This window comes from Camelus ferus, chromosome 17 (assembly GCF_009834535.1).
Source record: "Camelus ferus isolate YT-003-E chromosome 17, BCGSAC_Cfer_1.0, whole genome shotgun sequence".
NCBI classification, from domain to species: domain Eukaryota; kingdom Metazoa; phylum Chordata; class Mammalia; order Artiodactyla; family Camelidae; genus Camelus; species Camelus ferus.
This window is the reverse complement of record NC_045712.1, coordinates 10,854,669-10,875,817: the sequence shown is the minus strand read 5'-3', so window position 1 is coordinate 10,875,817 and position 21,149 is coordinate 10,854,669. Positions and strand designations below refer to the sequence as shown.

General features: G+C 39.9%; 1 protein-coding gene across 7 annotated transcripts in view; it reads left to right on the top strand.

The window, feature by feature from the left end:
* TAFA1 (TAFA chemokine like family member 1) overlaps nt 1–21,149 on the top strand; it is a 684,082-nt gene that overhangs the window by 560,309 nt on the left and 102,624 nt on the right. The window lies entirely within an intron of this gene.

The window sequence follows — 21,149 nt, the reverse complement described above, 5'->3', positions numbered from 1 at the left end:
AATTTCCTATGGTAATTTTGACCTAGTGTGTTTTTGGCTATTCTTCTACATGCTTTCTTTTTTAAATCAACTCCATTCAACAGATAAGGAAACCTACCATGAGAGTAATTATCAAGGATTCCACAGTGAAATTAATCCCACAACTGAGGATGAAACCACATCCTGAATGATCAGAATCTGTTCTCTTGATTCCATTTTATATCACTTCTCTAACCTCTGAAGATAACATGCTGAACAAAAGAAAAAGTGAAGGGATGAGTTTAGGATTGAGAGATTAGGAGGTGAGGAGTTATTGGGTAGGAAGGAAGACATTCTAGGCTAAGACAAAGGTCCAAGTAAATCTATGAAGGGAAGAGGGAGAAAGGCATTCCTTCTATCTGACTCTTCTCTGAAGACCTTGCGTTTTCACAAACACTGGAAACAGCATCCCTCCCCAATGTCTTTCATGCATTATTGAGAGCAGTGGAAATTTGGTATGTGCCTCCTCAGTAGCTTCAATTCCCATGTTGACCCCATTAACCTGAATATAATTTGCTATGAAGAAGAAAACTTCAGCCTTAGGTTGAAATGTCTGTACTTTTCAGCCAGTTTTTCCTGTTATTTCATTATAATCATTGACTTACATGGCTATTTCTTCAGGGAACTCAAAACTTCAGTGACCATATTCTGCTGTTGAGATTGTCACTCATAAAATGTTTGCTGACAAACTGACATCTTACCAAAGAAGAATGGTCATTTTTTTTTTTTTTACAGGTGTTTCACAGCAAGGTCATTCACTCTCTATGTATGACTTATCTAAAGGCATAAACTGAGACTCTTAAAGACTGCCTTCTTTTCCATTAGGTGGGGAAACTTCTCATTTACTCTAAATAACTTAAAGCCTAAATTAATCAATTTTTGCATGTTGCTTCTGCATTGCTCAAATGACAGTTAATCAATACTATTTGGTCATAAAAATGTTAAGATCTAATTTACATCACTTTAGGGTTGAACTAGTGTGTTCATGTCAGTATAATTAAAACATCAAAGTGATGATAATGATGAAGTTTTACAGTTTGAGTCAAGCTGTACTGAGCTGTTCATATTTATTACTCTGTTTATTCTTCACAATTATCTTATGAAGATGTTCTTATAGCTCCATTTTACAAAGCTCAGAGAGTTTAAGAAATGCATCTGTTTTACATGACCTTTAAGCAGTGGAGTTGGGGTTGAAACTCAAGTTTGGCAGATTACTGAGCCCAGGAGTCTTCACTGTAGTATTTTGCCAATCATGTCATAGCTCTGCTCTTTGGAATCCCTTGACAACAGAGGCTCACCCATCCAGTTGACCATGAGGCCATTCACCTGATTGTCTAACTATCAATTGCTAGGAATCAATATGGTGAGTTATTTGGACATTTTCTGCAGTAGGAGTCTCAGAAAATCCATATCTAATTGATTCTCTTTCCCAATTGCTCTCAGTAAATTTAGAGATAGTCAACAATTCTTGTAGACCCATATGTACATTAGCATAATAAAATTCCAGTCACTTCATAATAAGGAAAATATTATTATAGTAACAATAATAGTAGCAAAAATGACTGTATAATTTGTGTGCCTATTACGTTTCAGGCACTGTAGTAAATGCTTTATGTGCATCTTTTAATTCACTTCTCACAAAGATTCTATGAAGTACGGTGTTAGAACCCTAACACTTAATTCCTGTGGTATCATAGAAAGGTGTTTTGTCTTTGTACCCAGTTTCTGGCACCCAGTTGCTGAAACCCTGGGACTCTCTCTAAAGTAATGAGTGTCTTTTGTATGCTAATCAAACGACTGGTGGCTGGGGATCCTAGATAGTTTCAGGAAGGGAGCTGATCACCAGAAGGACCAAGGCATAATTAGAAGATTGGGAACTTTCATCCTCATCCTGCTGCCCCTGGAGAGAGATGAGGTTGGAGGTCGTATTAATCATCAGTGGCCAGTAATCAATCACATCTATGTAATAAAACCTCCATAAAATTACAGGATTTTGAGAGCTTCTAGATTGGTGAACACACTGAGGTGCTGGCAGACAACAGCACCTGGAGCGGGCATGGAGTTTCCACTTACAACCCCCCACTCCCCCACCATATCTTGTCCTATACGTCTCTTCCACTTGGCTATTCCTGAGTTGAATCCTTTGTAATAAACCATTAAGTGTAAGTCAACTGCCTTCCTGAGTTTTGTGAGCCATTCTAGGTTATTGAATCTGAGGTGTCATGAGAACTGAATTTATCACCAAATCAGGCAGAAGTGCAGGTGGTTTGGACACCCCATTGCAACTGTTTTCTGAAATGAGGTCCCTATTGTAGGACTGAGTTGTTAAAAACCGTGGAGTCTGCAGAAACTCCACGTAGTTAGTGTCAGAACTGAATTGAATTGAATTGAATTGATGAATTGAATTGAATTGTTGGATACCAGTTGTTGTTGGAGAGTTGGAGAAGTGGCATGAACAAAACCCCACAAAATTCTAAATGGCTAAAGCCAATCCAAATAAAAGGAAGAGAATGCATTTGGCACATTTAAAGAAAGAGTTCAGAGGTACAGCCAGCACCGTTGGATCCCACAGCTCAAATGTGTCATGAGGGCCAGGTCCCTTCCTATCACATCTCTTCACCATTCTCCATGTCAGCTCAGTCTCACACAGGAACTCTCCAAAGTTTAGCTTGCATCTTCTAGTCCAATAAAAAGAAAGCCTCCTCCCACCCCAGTATTCTCACTTAGCCCTCAAGTTTAGTATGATTGAACCAACCTGGATCAAGAGCCCATCCTCAGACCAGTCTCTATGGCTGGAGAAGGACTATGCTGTTTGGCCAGATCTAGGTCACAAACTCACCCCTGGAAGCCTTTGTTCACCTGTTCTTCATGGACTGAAATAAAGTAGGGGTGGTCATTTCCCAGAGGATACCTGACGTGGTGATCAGAAGAAAAGAGAATAAAATGTAGGCAAGTATTAACAGTGAGTTTTAACTACAGAATGGGATAGTCAATATCTCCATTTTACAGACAAGTAAATTAAAGGTCGGAAGTTTAAGTGACTTGTCAGAATTTGCCAGTTAGTGAGACATAAAGCCAATATTCTAGCCAAGGACTCTTGGGGGTAATCACGTGGCCAAAGTGCATCTCTAGAGACAAAGTCTTTATAAATGTAATGTTTTCAAGAGAACTTCATTGCTTCTGCTTTTTATTTCAACCCTAAGGAACCAACAGCACTTGGATCCCTGTGACGGGATATTCCATTATCTTATCATCACAACACTAAAAAGAACAAAGAAAGTAAAGGAAAACTATTAAGTTGTTTTCTTCTGTGAACAATCAGATTCTTAAAGACCAAAAATCTGTGTTTTCATATTTGTTTAAATTAAATCTTATAAGTGCTGTTGATTTTTAGGAAATGTCCTTGGTAACTGAAATCAAATGTCAAATACAGTAGAGATTTTTTTTTTTTAGCCTGAAATTACCTACCTGATCCCAAAGCATTTAAGGAAGAATGTGCTAATTGGGTGTGAGATGACAGACACGTGCACTCTCCCTCAGAGGATCCACCGAGGAAATAGCCACTTCCAAATTTCCTTTAGATTCTCAGCAGAATTCATGTCCTTGAAGTTGTATGACTTCTAACCAGAGGCCACCCCAGCTCTTTGAGGCCACCTACAATTCTTTGCCATGTGGACATTTCCATAGACTCTCACAGCTTAAGTCTTCAAAGCCAGGATTGGAAATACAATCTCTGTAGTGCATGCTAATGAGATTTTATGAGATAGAGATGGAGATAACAATACAGATATAGATAGAGATACAGATAAAAGATAGTTATGGGAGTGACATCGTAGCATCCTTGCCACAGAATATAACCTAATCATAGGAGTAGCATCTTACCATCTTGACTGTATTCTATATTCTATATTCTAACAGTACTGCCTGCACCAAGGGGAGGGAATTAGACAAAGGATGAACAGGAGGCCACTCTAGAATCCGTCTGTCACAGGTTCCATCCTTGGGTATTTGCTCAACCTATCCTTTGTACCTAAAGTGCCCATCTCCCATCACCACAAGAACAAATCATCTTAGAAGAACCAAGCATCTGAATCATACTCTTTTACTTCAACAAGTCTTACTTAACCATTAGCGTAAAGATAATACTAAAGATAATACTAAAGATAATACTGAAGATAATACCTTCTAATTCCTCAGAAACCCTAATAATGGAGAGAGTCTACACTCTCATGATATTTATTTCTTTCTACTTGAAGTATTTTTATTTTCTCTGCCTTGACTCTCTAACTAGGTCTTTGAAGCCAAGGACTCTTCCTTCCTTTCATTCATTCATATGTTTTAAAGTATTTATCAAAATCCTAACATGCATCAATATAGCAGGACTACATTTGATTACAAGTAATAGAAATGTCAAGTGAATGGTAGGTTAAGCAGTTTGGTAGGTATTTATTTTTTTTCACATGCATTAGGAAATCTGGAGGTACATTTGGTGACCTTGCCCAACATTCTCAAAGTTAAAGTCTCTGTGATTCTCTTGGCATAGACCTTTTTCTTTGACCTTCATTTCTCTCACTGGCACAAAATGGCTACTGTAGTTCCAGCCATCAAGCCTCCATTTCAGGAAGGAAGAAGGAAAAATGGTAAATTGGAAGGGGCAGTCATTATGTAAGGAAAGCGAAGTCTTCCTAGATCGCCTCAGCAGAGTTTCATTTGTATCCCATTGACAAGAACTGGGTCATGTGTCCATCATGGCTTTAAGAGGAATAGGAAAATATTTTTGAATGTGTAGGTGTATGGGCACTCTGATCAAAATCATTCTAGCTCTATGAAAAAGAAGAGAATAAGTAAAGAGTTGGCAACAGCAATTTTCCCAGTTTGGCATTATGCTGTGTATTCAGGATAACATGATCAATGACAACAGATACAGTCCCTTCCTCACAGAGCTTTTTACTCACTAGAGGAAGAAGTAGACAATAATAAAAGTATTGACAAACACATGTAAATTCTCAGTTATGGGTGTGCTGAAGTGGGTAAGACTCCGAGAGTCTAGAATGGGAGGGAGGAGATGTGAGTGACCTAATAAAGGAAGTTAAGGAAGGTTTCACTCAGGAAGTGGCACTTAAGGTGATATCTGGTTCAGTTTTGGCACCTACCATAGGATCCTGCATGTAACGAAAATTACAGAAAAGAAGGAAGGATAATTGCAGAAAATCTTCTCACTGCCTTTAGTATGACTGTACTTCATGCCTCTTTTTATTTCAAGTGGTAGGTAATATAATACAAACAATAAATAAAAAAGGCATGAACTGGCTAAAGTTCGGCTTTCAGCTTCAGGCACAGCTGTATCAAATAGCACTGACGGCGGTAGCAGGAAGTGCTCCACTTTCCCACTTGGCCTCCCTCTTTCTTGATTCCATTCATCTGCATGCTCTTCTATCATGGTCCTGAGGTAGTGGCAAGCTCCAGATTTGCTTTCTTTCATCAAAAACACTTGCAGGAAAAAATTATACTTTCCAAGAATAAATGGTTTACAATTAGATCTCACTGTGTATGGCTTGAGCTAGGTACCAGCCCTTGTAGCGATCACTTGGTCACTAGAGAGTACACAGTCCACTTAGCTAGTCTTGAGTCTTGTACCCTTTCTTGGGTCAGAGGTAGAACCAGTAACTTCAAAACTCCGTGAGCTGAGAATGGGGAAGAAGGCAGTGAAGCAGCCACTGGTTGAAGTGGGAGTGTTTGCTGGGCAGGTAAAAGAACAGGGGCCTACTGCAGAGTAGAAATGATGAATGGCATTAATAGCTGCCACAGATGATGATGATGATGATGATGATGATGATGATGATGATGATGATACTGAGAACAAACACTTATTTTGTGGGTTTTTTATTATTCTTACCCATGCAAACTCATTCTACATTCCTAGCATGCTGAGAATTTATCCAGCCTGCTTTACCCAACCCAGAAGGCAAAACTGGCTCTGTGGTTTGAAATTAGTGAGTATGAGATTCCCAGAGAGCAGGGCTGGAGTAGGACTAATATCCTCCCTTCAGCCTCCAAGTCCACCCTGCGTGCCCCAGTGCTCATGCACTCGTGCAAACATACCTCCCTTAGTGCTGACCTGATAGAGCAGATCCATTAAATGAAGTTCATTTCCAGTGCAGATAGTCCCAGGTAGCTTAACGTCTGCCTGGTGGCCAGACTCAGTGATTTTGGATGGCCTTAGACTTCTGATCACATCCATGCAGCTAGGGAGGAAATGAATCCTTGTTTATCATCTTGATAAACGAGTCCCTTTCAATGCCTCCGGACGCTTTATGTAACTCAGCAGAGTCAAATACTATTAAATTGTCATCACTGTCAAAAGAGAAGTAATAAGTTTTTCTACCTGAGTCATAGTTAATGACTTCTACAATGTGTAACACAAATCAGAGTTTCTGTTTGCCTTCTTTTCCCCTAAATGTGTGTTTTCTGATCTCCCTGGCGGTGGATGTGAGGCACAATCTCATGATATAAAGAAATACAGACTTTCATGATTACCTCTCAGCTAAACCAATAAAACACCAAGATGACATGGCCAGATCCTTGGCTTGGATGAAGTTTATGCACAGAGGAGGAAACTAAGCAGCTATATCTCATTCCAGTTCTTCATGGAAGGCATCGATTTGAAAGATTGCATTTCACGGGGGAAAGCCTTGGAATGGTTCCACCCTAGTTATCATTAAACATATTTACAGAAGTTACTTAAGCACTCTTACGGGGGTACTACCCCTCTTTTATTCTCATCATCTTAAAGAATAATCCATTAGTCAGATTGGGCTGTATTAAGCTGCAATAACAAACCACCCCCAATTCTCATTGGCTTAAAATAATGAAGGTTTGTTTCTTAACCAAGCAACGTGCCCATTGCGGTTCATCAGTGGGGTTGTGTTTGCAGGAGTTTGCCAGGAACTAGAACTGCTGGAGCAGCAAATATCCAAAATAGCAGTGGGCAAAATACGGTCCACAGGCCACATCTGGCTCACCATTTGTTTTTTATAGCTCATGAGCTAAGAATGAACTTTACCTTTTTTAAAGGCTGGGAAAAAAATCAAAAGGGGAATATTCTGTGACATCTAAAAAAGCACATGAATTTCAAATTTCAGTTTCCATACATAAAATGTTATTGGCACACAGCCACACCTTTTGTTTATATGTTGTCTGTGGTTCCTTTCATGTTCAAACAGCAGAGTTTGGTAGCTGCCACAGGGACCAGATGGCCAAGAAAACCAAAGATTATTTTCTATCTGGACCTTTAGGGGAAAAAGTTTGCTGATCCCTGATCTGAAATACCTGGGTTGTCACACCCACAGGAAGAGAGCCCTGGAGAGTCTTCCACAAGGAATTAAATGCTTGGCATTAAAGTGACACATCAGTTCTTTTAACACAGAAAGAGTCACATGGCCCCACTCCCACAAGAGGAGTAGGAGCTGCCATAAGCCCAGGAGCAGCAGAGCCAGAGACAGTCATTGAGAAGCCCTAGTAGCTACAATAGCAAAATTTGATAACAGCAAGAATATTCATTGCAAACCCTTGATTGTCCTTATACTTTAGGCTCTGTTCTAAGTGCACTGCAGGACTGTGCAACACATGATCCTTACACCTCATCACGAAAGGACTCTTATTTTCCCCATTGGATAGATGAGGAAACTAAAAATAGAAAGTTTACATGATTTTCCTGAGATAATATGGCTCCCAAAGGGTGGAGGCAGTATTTAAATCCAGGCAATATGGCTCCAAAATCCAATCTCACATGCTATGCTTTTAACCATTCTACCACACACAGACTCTCTAGGACTTACACAAGCCCCAGCCATTGGGACCACTTCCTCACAAAACCCTTAATTATAGAATCCAGTAGACACAAGAAAAATACTAATTTTGGTGTTTGTATAAAAGATTTCCATAATACTTAATAATTCACATAGAAGTTTAAGAGTCATCAGACCATAGACGGAAGTGAAAGCTAATGTTTATGGATTTTCATGTGGTTCTCCTGTGGGTACCAAAAAGGACTTAGAATTTAAGATCAGCTTATGACTCAGTGAGAGGACCCCCCAGGGGACATCAGACCCTAAAATGAAAGTGCTTCTTTCAGGGGATAGTATTTTATAGCCATTTCTCCCTCGATTATCTCAAATTATATCTTGATCTTCTTGTCTTTGCTTCTAAGCTAACTCGGGAGTGCTGTTCCATGAGCATGTATTGCTGTTTAGCTGGAAGGGAAAATGTCATGAAATAATTATGGTGTTTAGGTGATGGATTTCAAATCATCACATTGCCTGCTGTCCTTTTATGTTTTTGTAATGGAGTTTGTGTATTATCATCACCCATGTTCCTTTTAACATCCATTACTCTTACCCGTGGAGGATAATAGAAGAACCGCATTTTAAGAGAATTTTTTGAAGTTTATGAATATTATTGGGCTTCTTCTCAGAGTGTATTCCCTTCTTGTATGCCATTAAATAAACATAGAATAAAAATGAATAACGCTTAAGAGTAGATGAGGCAAAGATGCAAAGTAGAAAGCATATTAGATCACCCACCACTGCACAAACAGTTCAGACATCTGATGAGAGGGTCCTAGAGCTTGAAAGCTGAATGCCTCCATTTTCCAGCCTTTCACAGTTCTGTCCTTCTATCACAACTCACATCAGGTGAGACTGCCTCCAGCATTGTCTATGAAACTGGTTTTCATTTTTTATGTTAACAATGAGAAGAATGTCAGCTCTTATTTATAGCATACCTACTGTGTGCTGCTCAGCGTGTTAATTACTGTTAATACACAATCTCTAACCCTCACAACATTTCTTAAGTTAAGCATTTTACCTACAAGGGACCAGGGCTTAGAGATTGCATCTTGCAAATGATGTTGATTATTGGAGATACCATTTAAATATGAGCATATTCAGCCTTTCATGTCAGTGTTTCAGGTGATGTTAAAGAAACTAGCATAGGCAGAAGTGAGGTTCCTATAAAATAGGGTTGCCTGTTTCTTTTCAAGAAATTCTTTGCACGTCGTTTTCAGCCTTGAAGGCTCGCAGTGGAAAGGGAAAACCTGAAAAACATTCCCCTAGCTGCATCAGTGACGTCGGGTTAAGCATAGAGCTGGGAGAGATCCAAGTAGGATTCAAGTTGAGGATGTTGCACCCCACTGGGGAACAGTGGACAGAGCTATATTCCTAAGCCTTGTTTCATTCCAACTCTTTGCCTAATCACAATAATAGAATTCAATTTATTTATTTTAGATCATCACCCAGGGAAGCTGAAAGGCACTGATACTGTGATTTAGTTTCCAGAAACTCACATCAACATCCAGGGTGAATGTCCCACTTTTGAGGTAGTAGCATCCCCTTCAGTTATTTCAGTGGCCACTCTGCCTTTCAGTGGCTTTCCCTACTGGGCAGTAAATCATTTCGATGATCGTATTAATTTGCAGTGGACTGAAGGCAAATCCAGATCAGGCAAGCAAATTTGGGGGCAGAAAACAGACAGAAGGAGATGTTAAGTTTTCAGTCTCACTTTACCAAACATTCTCAGGCAGATCTGAGAATAGCACCAAGCCAGTCTGATAGCCAAAATATTACTTGGATTCCCCTCCCTAATGCTATCCAAGGCACCCTCACTGGAGGGGAAAAAAAAAAAAAGTAAAAGTTCTGTAGTATTTAAAGAACAGTAAAGATTCAATAATGTTCTTCTTGTAACCCCACTGGTACATCTTTGAGTAAAAGATGCATTATTTCCGTGTTGTTAGAGCAGGTATTAAAAATGATTTCCACAGTAGAGTTTGAACATATCCTATGTTTAAGTCATTTTCTTCTTTAAAAACTGTTAAGGAAAAATCTGGGAGATGCGTGTTGGTTTTATTGTGGTAGACATTACTTTTAGCAATCTTATCTTGGGAAGAGTGAAGTGTAAGCGTTGTTTCTCCATCATTGGCCTGGGCTGAGAGTAAGGAGATGGGGGTGGGAAACGGACCATGCTGGTGAGGAGAGTCCGATTTCTTTCCCCTGATAATCCTGATCTGGTGATAACGATAATGCTGTTAGTAGTATTACTAACAGCAGAATATCTCTCAACACCTGCTCTGAGCCAGGTACTATTATAATTACTTTGCCTGTACTTATTCAGTTCTCATACCCATTTAGTCCTCAAAACAACCCTAATAAGTTAATGCTATTATTACCCACATTTTACAGAGGAGAACCCTGAGGCAGAGAGTGGAGAGTAATATAAAGCAGCCAATCTTGGACTTGCACCTTGGGGGCCTGACTCTACAATATTGTATTTTATTCATTATGCTATACTGCCTCAGACATGGCTGTCCAGCCCAGAATTTGCTTCTTTTCCCCACATTTGTTTATCCTCCATCTACGCCAGAATCCTAGAATGGAGGAAATGGCCATTTGTTTAATCTCGAGCGTAAACAAATCAAGCAACCATTTTGCCCTCCTCAACCAAGACATGCTTAAAGATCCATTAGTGTCTCTCTTGTCAATGATTTACAAAGACACTTGGAGCTTCCTTCCAGTCCATTGGGTCAATAAAGCATTTTTAACACAGTCTTAAATATGCATTTCTGACATCCGCTACAATAGACTCCAAGAGAGCTATTTATAAGGCCTTGATCAAGAAGGCCTATAAAAGTGAATCTCAAAAAACCTGTGCTTTTTCTTACACATAACAGCTTTTAAAGAAAGGGACCATTTGCAATAAAGTGAAAAATGCAAGGATCCAAATAATCACGTCAATCTTAACATGCCTTAATCACATTTTATTCATTTCCTCCAAAAGTTGGTCTCGACTACACGCAGATATATCCTGGCTTAACTATTAATGAGGATTGAAGTTTCCTTATGGTTCCTCTTAATTGCTATTTCATTTTCCAGTCATTTCACTTAGAATGAAAAGCTTTTCCTTTGTACATTTTGGCTCTCCCCCAAACCCAAGCTCCACGTTGATTTTTCAAGAAGGTGTATTAGAAGGTCACTTCTTTGCAAAGCTACATTTATCATTCAAGCTCATTTTCTGAAAAGACCACATAATAGATACTCAGGAAAGGTTCCCCAGAGGGGATTAATTTATACTCAGTCTTTCTTCTCTCGTCTTCCCTTCTCTTATTTTTTTCCTTTCTTCCTCTTTCTTTCCCCCATCTCACTCTTTCCCTTCCTTCTTTCTTCATCTGCTGCTTCCATTTCTCCTTCCTTCCATCATTCAGTCATTTAATTATTCAGTAGTGTAGCAAGTATGTCAATGTCTACTATTATGCCAGGCACTAGGGATAAAGAAGTAAAGAAGATGTGGTCCTGGCCACCATGAAGTATCCAGCCCAACAGGATGGACAGGCAGTGAACCAGGCATTCCAATTAGGAGACATGCTTCTAAAGAAAAGTCTGGGTTGCTTAAGAGAACATACAGTGAGGGGCAAAACCTAGTCTTTGGGGGAGAGTTTTATTCAACAGATATTTGCAGACCAGACATGGACCCAATAATGAGAATAGAGCGGGGAAGCAGAAAACTTGCTGTTCTTACCCTCTACAAGAAAAGCAAAACATTCTTTAAAAGTCCAAAATAATGCCTTGTGAATATTATTATGGGATAATTATATGAGATTGTAGCAAGTGGATCTAACTTATAGTATGATTTAAGGAGACCATCTAAAGAAGACCTGAATAGTGAGTACAGGAACCCCCACCCCCACCCCCACCCCCACCCCCCCTACACACACACCAAATACGGAGTTTAGACTTACATTAGCTTCTTTTTAAAGGGGTAGATCTCTTCCATTCCAACTTTGCCTTTTCCCCTAGGATCTTCTTTCCCAGACAACTTGGCGATGTGATCATTTCGAATTGCTTAGCTATGCTTGGTCACGGACCTGAAACCATCAACACCAAAATATACTACTGAATGTCAAATTCCCTGGCAGATGAAAAGGATGAGACATTAGCAGCCTCCCACAAGTGTCCGTTTTTAAACAGTTGACCCAGTTTCCTGCTCAGAGCAATCCAGTCGGTTGGTACAAGCTCTTTCTATTAGATGTCCATTTGGGGGCAAACTGTTTTATGATGCCAACCTTCCACATTTTAGCTCTCTCCCTACCAGTCATTCCTAATCTCATCTTCCTCTTCCATCATGGCATATAGTTGTCATCAGTGGGGACTCTTTTTAAAAAGAAATGTTATCTCTAGCAATTCATCTTTGTGCTTCCTCCCTTGAATAGGGCCAGACAGTAGTGCATGGACCTGGGAAGGAGGAATCACTGCTGGGAGCATTTTGGGCTTGGCTTTTTTTTTTTTTTTTTTTTAACTTCTCAAGCTCAGAGAAAGTTGCTGCTGCCAGAAATAATCTTGAAATGCTGTCTTTTTTTTTTTTTTTTTCTTTTTGGATATTAGAAACTTTCTCTTCCTGTTAAAAATAGGTTTTGATAATGTACTCAGAGTGCTGACAAATCCAAGAAAAAGAGCAGGCAGGAAAGTGGAGAGCTTCCCCGGGGAGCTTCCCTGCAGGGACTCACCCATCACCATCTGGGAGAACGTGGGCAAAGGGAGTGTGAAGCAGAGTGACTGCTTTAAAATTTTGTGATGGAGGAAGAACTGTCCACCTAACACATCTAACTCTTCCTGATTGCCCACATTAGCCAGATAATTACTGCATTTGCCTTCTAACCTGGAAGAACAATGGGACCTCTTATAAGGCTAGCTGTAGGGTAGAAGGCTAATTTCTTATATTTTATCTTAGATGTCTTTTCTATAGACAAGGTGAAGTGATACTACGAACAACAACCTGGGAAGTCTGAATAGTACGGACAAACTCCATACTGGCTTGTGCTTTATGACAGATTCTCCACCATTAGCTAGTAGGTTAGCTCACCTGTCTTCTTTGCTGGGTCTACAGATGCTGTGTGAAATCCAGAAAAGAACTGAGTTTCCAGGTAATCCATAAGCAAAAAAGGAAAGCACAATTTTCTGAGCAACTTAAATGACTTTGCTTTGAGAGGCCATAGATCATCTTGAAATCGTTTTGACTTGGATTGAGATAAAATTTAGGAATGGACTGGCATTGGCGCCAAAGAAGAGTCTGAAAGACATTTACATGACAAATATTATCATTATCATTTTGCAATAACCTTGACAGTTAGGTTTGAAAGGACAGTTCACAAGGTATTTTTTTAAATGCAGATAAAATAATTTTAAAGGAATAATTTTCTAATGCCCAGAAAGGGTTATGACAAACCTAACTCTTCCCTTTCAGGGAGGACAAGGCTGGGGCACATCATGATTTCCAGTTGCCATTTTCAAGCAAACAGCTAATGAGGACAATAAGTAAATAAGCCTACAGTCAGTTCCAGAGGTCTTGAAAAAAAATTTATCCCTGTGGTTATTCTAGAAGTCCAGAATTTTATTTCTTTGCACAGAATTTGATCAGTCTTTCATTGTAAATGTGGGCTCCTGATAAAGCTATGAAGTTTAAGAAAAAAAACAACACATAGAAATTGGAAGTGGAAAGTAGACCTTACCAGCTCACTATCCACTACAATGCCAAAGACATCCAAACTTTTCAAGAAACAGTCAGTCCCATGTCATTTGATTGTGCAATATTCCATGACAGATTTATAGTTCATTTTTCATCTTGCTCAATCATCCATCCAGCCATCGTACAAATACTTGTCATTTGATACTAGCTTTAGAGTTGATCATCCACTCAGTACAGTTGTTTTTACTTTTTCCTTAGCAGAGGAATCTCTTGAAAAGATTACACTGAATATTAAAAACAAAATACTGAAAGGACTATACCAAATGTTAAAATAAACATTTAAATAAAACATTGAGGTACCATACAGAATATTAAAAATAAACTATCCAAAGTTACTTTGTCCTTTCTTCTGGTAGATTTAATTGAGCCCCCTCAGATAATTTGTGAAGCCCTGCTAGGAGTAACTTGAAAACTTCGGATCAAAGGACTGCAGATGTGAACTTTTTCCTACCAGAGATCTGATTTTTTTTTGTCAGTGGACCAGGGTTTTGTAGTTAGGATAAACTGAAAGATAAAATTTCTCTGACTGTGGCTAGGTCAGTCACAAATATAAAGCTTGGGAATCTGGAGATGTGGGTGTGATGGGCCAATGGCAGGGACCTCTGGTCCTCTGAGACCTGGTTCTGGTCTCCACGTGGGGGTACCTGAGCAGCAGGTGTAATTGAAGCCATAGTTCAACTTGTCAAGACCAGATGAGCTTGTTATTTAGAGCAAGGCGTCTCTGGCTTCCAGTGTGCAGATCCATCATCCATGACCCTGCGGAAGATGTGGTCTGGGGTCATTGACTTTATATACAAGGTTTTAATGAAAATGGAGCGCTTGTCAATTTGCAGTCACTGAGCTCTTTTCAGAGAAATGGCAGTGTGTGTGCCAGGATGGGACTGGGGACAGAACACATACATGGGGTCAGAGGATCTGGGTTCTGGTCCAGATGGTACCAAGTACTTTCTAAGTAAAATGTGGGCAGATGTTTAAGCTGCTCTTAATCTCAATTGCCTCCTCTGTAAAATGAAGGTAATCATAATCTCATTGGGCTTTTGTGAGCATAAAATAAATGGAAGGTTTATACAGCATCTACCATGATGTCAGTGACATGGTAAATAGTCAATAAATGGTTAATTCCTAGAACACTGTTATTAACACCATTAGTTTGGTGTCTTTGTCATTTGGCTGCTTTAAGCCTGCCTGCTCACTGATAGTCCTATTGCTATCTTTGAACAATTTTGCAGATTAAATGAAACACATATTAAAAGTACTTTTGAAATCCTAATAACAATATGCCAGATAATGTGTAATAAGGAAAACAGTAAGAATCCTTGTCATTGGGGAAATTACATTGCAGTGGGGAACACACAATGAGTATAATAATAGATTATATACTATAATTGAAAGTTTCAGGTATCCTGGTGACAGGGTGGGGATGGCACAGAACAAAGCGAGATCCTGGGTTCTGGCTAAGGGAATTACGATTTCAGTAGGGTGGTCAAATGTGTCTCTGATGAAATGACATTTCGGAGAACAGGTGGAAAAGGCTAGAGGGAGCCAGAGATCCACTAGAAGAGTATCCTAGGGGCTACATAGTTCAACCTGTCAAGACCAGATGAGGCTATTATTTAGAACGTCACCTCACTGGTTTAGAGCATCCTTCAAGAGGGATCATGCCTGCCATGTTCAGGCAATAGCCTGCAAGGAGACCAGTGTCCCTGTAGCAGAGGGAAAGAGAGAAGGGGGGAAGCAAGTGAGGTCAGAAACACTGTGTGGGGAAGAGGGGCAGGTTGAACACTCAACCTTTTACCTATCCTAGGCAAAGTGTCAGATCTCCTTTTGCAAGTTTTTCATCAACAAAGAACGACTACTTGTGATAAGATACAAAAAAGTATGAGTTTGGAGTCCAACAGAACTGGGTCACACCTGTGTGATTCTGGGCAAGTTTTTCCACCTCCTTTTTATCTGTAGAATAGGGATAACACCTTGTACAGTTCTGGGGAGGTTCATAATTAATGGAGGCAAGGGGCCAAGTACAGCTTCCAAGTCGGAGCTCACTACATGGCAAGGAGCACTGAGATGACACAGTTCTGCTGACTCGTCATCACACCAGGGCGGTGAGAAACTGGCTATGGGCCTCCGGTGGCCACTTCGTTGTCTGTATTATTCAACTCAGTCAATAACTCAGATGATCTGGTGTGTCTGTCACCGTGTCTGTTGGCTTGACTGTAAATCAGATGAGATTCAAGTTACATCCTGGGAGTGTTCGTATGCCTTGTGCATTTTCAATCATAAACGTTGCTCCAGTCTTGTATTGAAGCGAAGTGGTGACTTTAAAATTGGTGGTATTTTCATGAAGTATAGAACTAGCTATTACTGACTTGACTGGGGGCACTTGTAGCTGACAATTAGAAGCTAAAGCAACATGATTGCCGGTGTCTGGGTTAAAGAGTGAATGTGTGGTTAGCCCTGCTGTTCCATTAACTGTCAGCCCAGTGATGGGCAGGTGGTGAGAGGGAGATACTCTTCCTGTGACCCAGGTTCAAGCCTGCTTCCTTCCTGCTGAGAATTGTGCAGTGGCCCTTTGTTTCTTCTGCTTCACCCTCCTAAACACAGCAGCCATGTTTGTCACTCTAGAGCAATATCCAGATCACATCAGCCCTTAACTTCATAGTCCCCACTGCCAGAGACTGGGTTCTCTCCCTGGAGAAGGAAGCCCTCTTCCATTTAATCCATGTCAGGTCCTCAGTTCCATCTATTCTAATGTATTCTTTAAAGTGCCATGACTGGCTCCTTAGAGAAACGGCTGGTTCTAGGACTGGGGCAAGAAATATACAAGATTTGCCAAGAGGACCTCATAGGATCAGAAAGTAAGGAAGTGCTAAAAAAAAAAAAAAAAAAAAAAGAAAGAAAGAAGAAGACACAGAAACCAACTGGAATAATGGCCAAAGGTGGACGATTTTGAGCAACACAACACAAAACATAGTATTTGATTATGACCCAAAGTCTAAATAAATATCAATGAGCCATGAACTCATACTGATGTAAATGATTGAATAAATAAATGAGTGGGAGAAAAAAGACCAGCTGCCATGCAGAAGAATTCCCAATCATGGTAGTGGATACTACAACCTCATGGAAGGAGGTGGAGGTGGAGCCTATCTCTCTATTCTCTAAGGCTGGGCTACCCACAGTGACCTCCTTCCAAAGAGGACAGTATGGAGAGTGGGGAAGGAGGGAAACTTAATGATGGAGAAATCTGGCAAGCACTACCTTGGCCAAGTCATCAAGGTCAACATCAAGAATGATGTTATGTTGATAATACGTACCCTTGATATGACGGGAAGAGAATGGTACTTTACCTCTGTGGTCTTCCTCCAAAAGCACATAACTGGAGTCTATTCATGAGAAAACCATCAGATAAAGCCCATTCAAGGGAAATTTTATAAAATGCTTCACCAACACTGCTCAAAACTGTCAAGGCTATCAAAAAAAGAAGAAATGTCTGAGAAACTGTCATGGCTAAGAGGAGCCTAAAGAAATAAGATGACTACAATTAGTGTGGTGTCCTGAATGGGTCCTGGAACGGTAAAGGACATCATGTAAAAGTGAAGGAAATTGGAATGAAGCCTAGACTGTAGTTAATAATAATGTATCACTAGCTGTTCATTAACAGTAACATATGTAGCATAGTAATATTAATGGAATAAAAATAGGAAATATGTAATAAGGTGTGGCATGTATGGAAGCTCCCAGTACTATCTTCCCAATATGTCTATAAATCCAAAACTGTTCCACAATTTAAAGATTGTTTTAAAATAATGCACCAGCTTCTCACATTAGTGAAATGCTCCCCCTTTATCGTCCCCTGTTGAAGCCCTACCTTTCAACTCCTAATTTAAGAAGCCTTCTTAATTCTTCAAAAATCAAATGGGTCTTCCCGTCCTTCAGTGTCCAAAGACCTTGATACTTAACATTATGGTGTTAATTTTCGTTAATCGACTTATTCATTCAGACAACAGTTACGGAGTACCCACACAAGTTTTTTTTTCTTTTCTTTTTTTAAACATTTTTAATTGATTTATAATCATTTTACAATGTTGTGTCAAATTCCAGTGTAGAGCACAATTTTTCAGTTATACATGAACATATATATGTACATTGTCAAATTTTTTTCTCTGTGAGCTACCATAAGTTCTTGTGTCTATTTCCCTGTGCTATACAGTATAATCTTGTTTATCTATTCTACAATTTTGAAATCCCGTCTGTCCCTTCCCACCCTCCGCCCCCTTGGCAACCACAAGTTTGTATTCTATGTCTATGAGTCTGTTTCTGTTTTGTATTTATGCTTTGTTTGTTTTTGTTTTTGTTTTTAGATTCCACATATGAGCGATCTCATATGGTAGTTTTCTTTCTCTTTGTGGCTTACTTCACTTAGAGTGACATTCTCCAGGAGCATCCATGTTGCTGCAAATGGCATTATGTTGTCGGTTTTTGTGGCTGAGTAGTATTCCATTGTATAAATATACTACATCTTCTTTATCCAGTTATATTTCGATGGACATTTAGGCTGTCTCCATGTCTTGGCTATCGTAAATAGTGCTGCTATGAACATTGGGGTGCAGGTGTCATCCTGAAGTAGGGTTCCTTCTGGATATATGCTCAGGAGTGGGATTCCTGGGTCATACGGTAAGTCTATTCCTAGTCTTTTGAGGAATCTCCATACTGTTTTCCACAGTGGCTGCACCAAACTGCATTCCCACCAGCAGTGTAGGAGGGTTCCCCTTTCTCCACAGCCTCTCCAGCATTTGTCATTTGTGGATTTTTGAATGATGGCCATTCTGACTGGTGTGAGGTGATACCTCATTGTAGTTTTGATTTGCATTTCTCTGATAATTAGTGATATTGAGCATTTTTTCATGTGCCTATTAATCATTTGTATGTCTTCCTTGGAGAATTGCTTGTTTAGGTCCTTTGCCCATTTTTGGATTGGGTTGTTTGGCTGTTTCTTACTAAGTCGTATGAGCTACTTATATATTCTGGAGATCAAGCCTTTGTTGGTTTCATTTGCAAAAATTTTCTCCCATTCCATAGGTTGTCTTTTTGTTTTACTTATGGTTTCCTTTGCTGTGCAGAAGCTTGTAAGTTTCATTAGGTCCTATTTGTTTATTCTTGCTTTTATTTCTATTCCTTGAGTAAACTGTTCTAGGAGAACATTTCTGAGATGTATGTCAGATAATGTTTTGCCTATATTTTATTCTAGGAGGTTTATTGTATCTTGTCTTATGTTTAAGTCTTTGATCCATTTTGAGTTTATTTTTGTGTATGGTGTAAGGGAGTGTTCTAGCTTCATTGCTTTACATGCTGCTGTCCAGTTTTCCCAACACCATTTGCTGAAGAGACTGTCTTTATTCCATTGTATATTCTTGCCTCCTTTGTTGAAGATTAGTTGATCAAAAGTTTGTGGGTTCATTTCTGGGCTCTCTATTCTGTTCCATTGGTCTGTATGTCTGTTTTTGTACCAATACCATGCTGTCTTGATGACTGTAGCTCTAGAGTATTGTCTGAAGTCTGGGAGAGTTATTCCTACAGCCTCTTTCTTTCTCTTCAGTAATGCTTTTGGCAATTCTAGGTCTTTGATGGTTCCATATAAATTTTATTATGATTTGTTCTAGTTTTGTGAAATATGTCCTGGGTAACTGGATAGGGATTGCATTAAATCTGTAGATTGCCTTGGGCAGTGTGACCATTTTAACAAAATTGATTCTTCAATCCAAGAGTATGGGCTATCTTTCCATTTTTTAAAGTCTTCTTTAATTTCCTTCATCAGTAGTTTATAGTTCCATACCAGTTATTGACGACAGGGCTGTGAGGAGACAAGCAACAACCTTGACCTTGACTAAACTTACAGTTGGCCTAGGGTCACAGACATGTGGTCACAGTTGTGTGAGGAAGTGTGTAGCATGCTCAAAATGAACAGTGGTGGAAGTGAGGAGATATCCTTTAAGAAACTGACCTTTGCAATCACTTGAAAGGAGAGTTAACTGAGTAAATGCATTAGAGTTGTGGGTGGTGGCTGGAGGGATGGGACATTGGAGAAATCCTATTTGCAGAGATTATGGGGCATAAAGTGGGATGGCATCCCCAGAGAAATATAACATTCATGTACCTGGATATTACCATTATTGGGAGAAGATACGGCCTCTGTGTCAGGCTCAGGGCTAACCTCTGTACACGTTATCTTGGTTTATACTCACACAACCCTATGAGGCAGGGTTATTATTATTTCCATTTTATAAATAAGGAAACTGAGGCACTTAGATTGTAAGGGGCAGAGCTGAGATTCAGACTAAACAGGCTGATTTCAAAGCCCGAAGTTCTTTCCTCCTGCTAAGGGAGGCAAAATTAGTCTGCCTTAAGTCAGATCTTGTGAGTGTTCCCTTCATATTAAACCAGGGCTTTTCAATACTGTTGACATTTTGGGCCAGATAATTCTTTATTGGGGGTGGGGGCTGTCCTGTGCATTTTGGGATGTTTAGAGGCATCCCTGACCTCCACCCACAAGATGCCATTAGCTCCCATTCTCCACCAGTAATGACAATTAAAAACATCTTCAGACTTTGCCACATCTCTTTGGTGGGGAAGGTGAATAGCAAAATTACCCCATACACCGCCCTTGAGTTGAAAACCACTGTTTTGCACTTTAAGGTCTCAGGACAGGATGGAGTTGTGTTAAGTTTCTTCTTTCCCTCCTCTCTTCTCTTCTTCCTCTTCTTTTTTCCAGTGTTTCCTAAGGGCCCACCATGTACAGGCTGGAGACACATCCCTCATAGTTTATAACCCAGTAACTTGTAGACAGTAGTTACTTAACAAATGCTTGAGGAATCACTGTCAACTGAATCCTTAATGCCAGGAATCCTAAATGTTATGGGTGCATTCTTGTCAAATGGAAAACATTCTTCCTGAATCCAAACTTGATGTTGAAAAAGTCAATTCCTGATTTCGGATCACTTGGAGTATCTAGTGTCCCTGGAGAACTGGCTTACCTGCTGCCCTGCAGGTTGAGAAGCTGCATGTGAATCTCACCAGCCTTTAGACAGGTCAAGCAAAGCAGCTGCTAAGAGCCTAGCAGAGAGTGGCATCACTGGGTTGCCAGTAAATGCTGATGGATGCATAGCTGACCTGTAACAATTAGGTGAAGCCATGTGCCTCGGTCTGTAATTTGAGATTCCATTTAAAGCACTTACTGATTTTCTCCAGTGATTCTTTCCAACACTTTTGGATGAGATCAGGATTGGGGAAATGACTCCCCAACTAGATCTTCTATTCAACCCCCTTGACAATGAGCAGTCACTGGGAGCGAGAGCTCATTTCTGGGCAGTTTTCTTGCCACCGTAGGTTCTGTATCACTGGCATGTCAGTTGCTTGTCATTAGCAGGAGCTCAGAGAATTCTAAATGCAAAGATAATGCAGGGGTGAGCCCCCAAAATATAACACATTTAAATCTGATAGCATCTTTATTTGTGTTAGCTCTAGGCATTCTCTGCTCCACTGCCTCTCAGTACACACAGCCT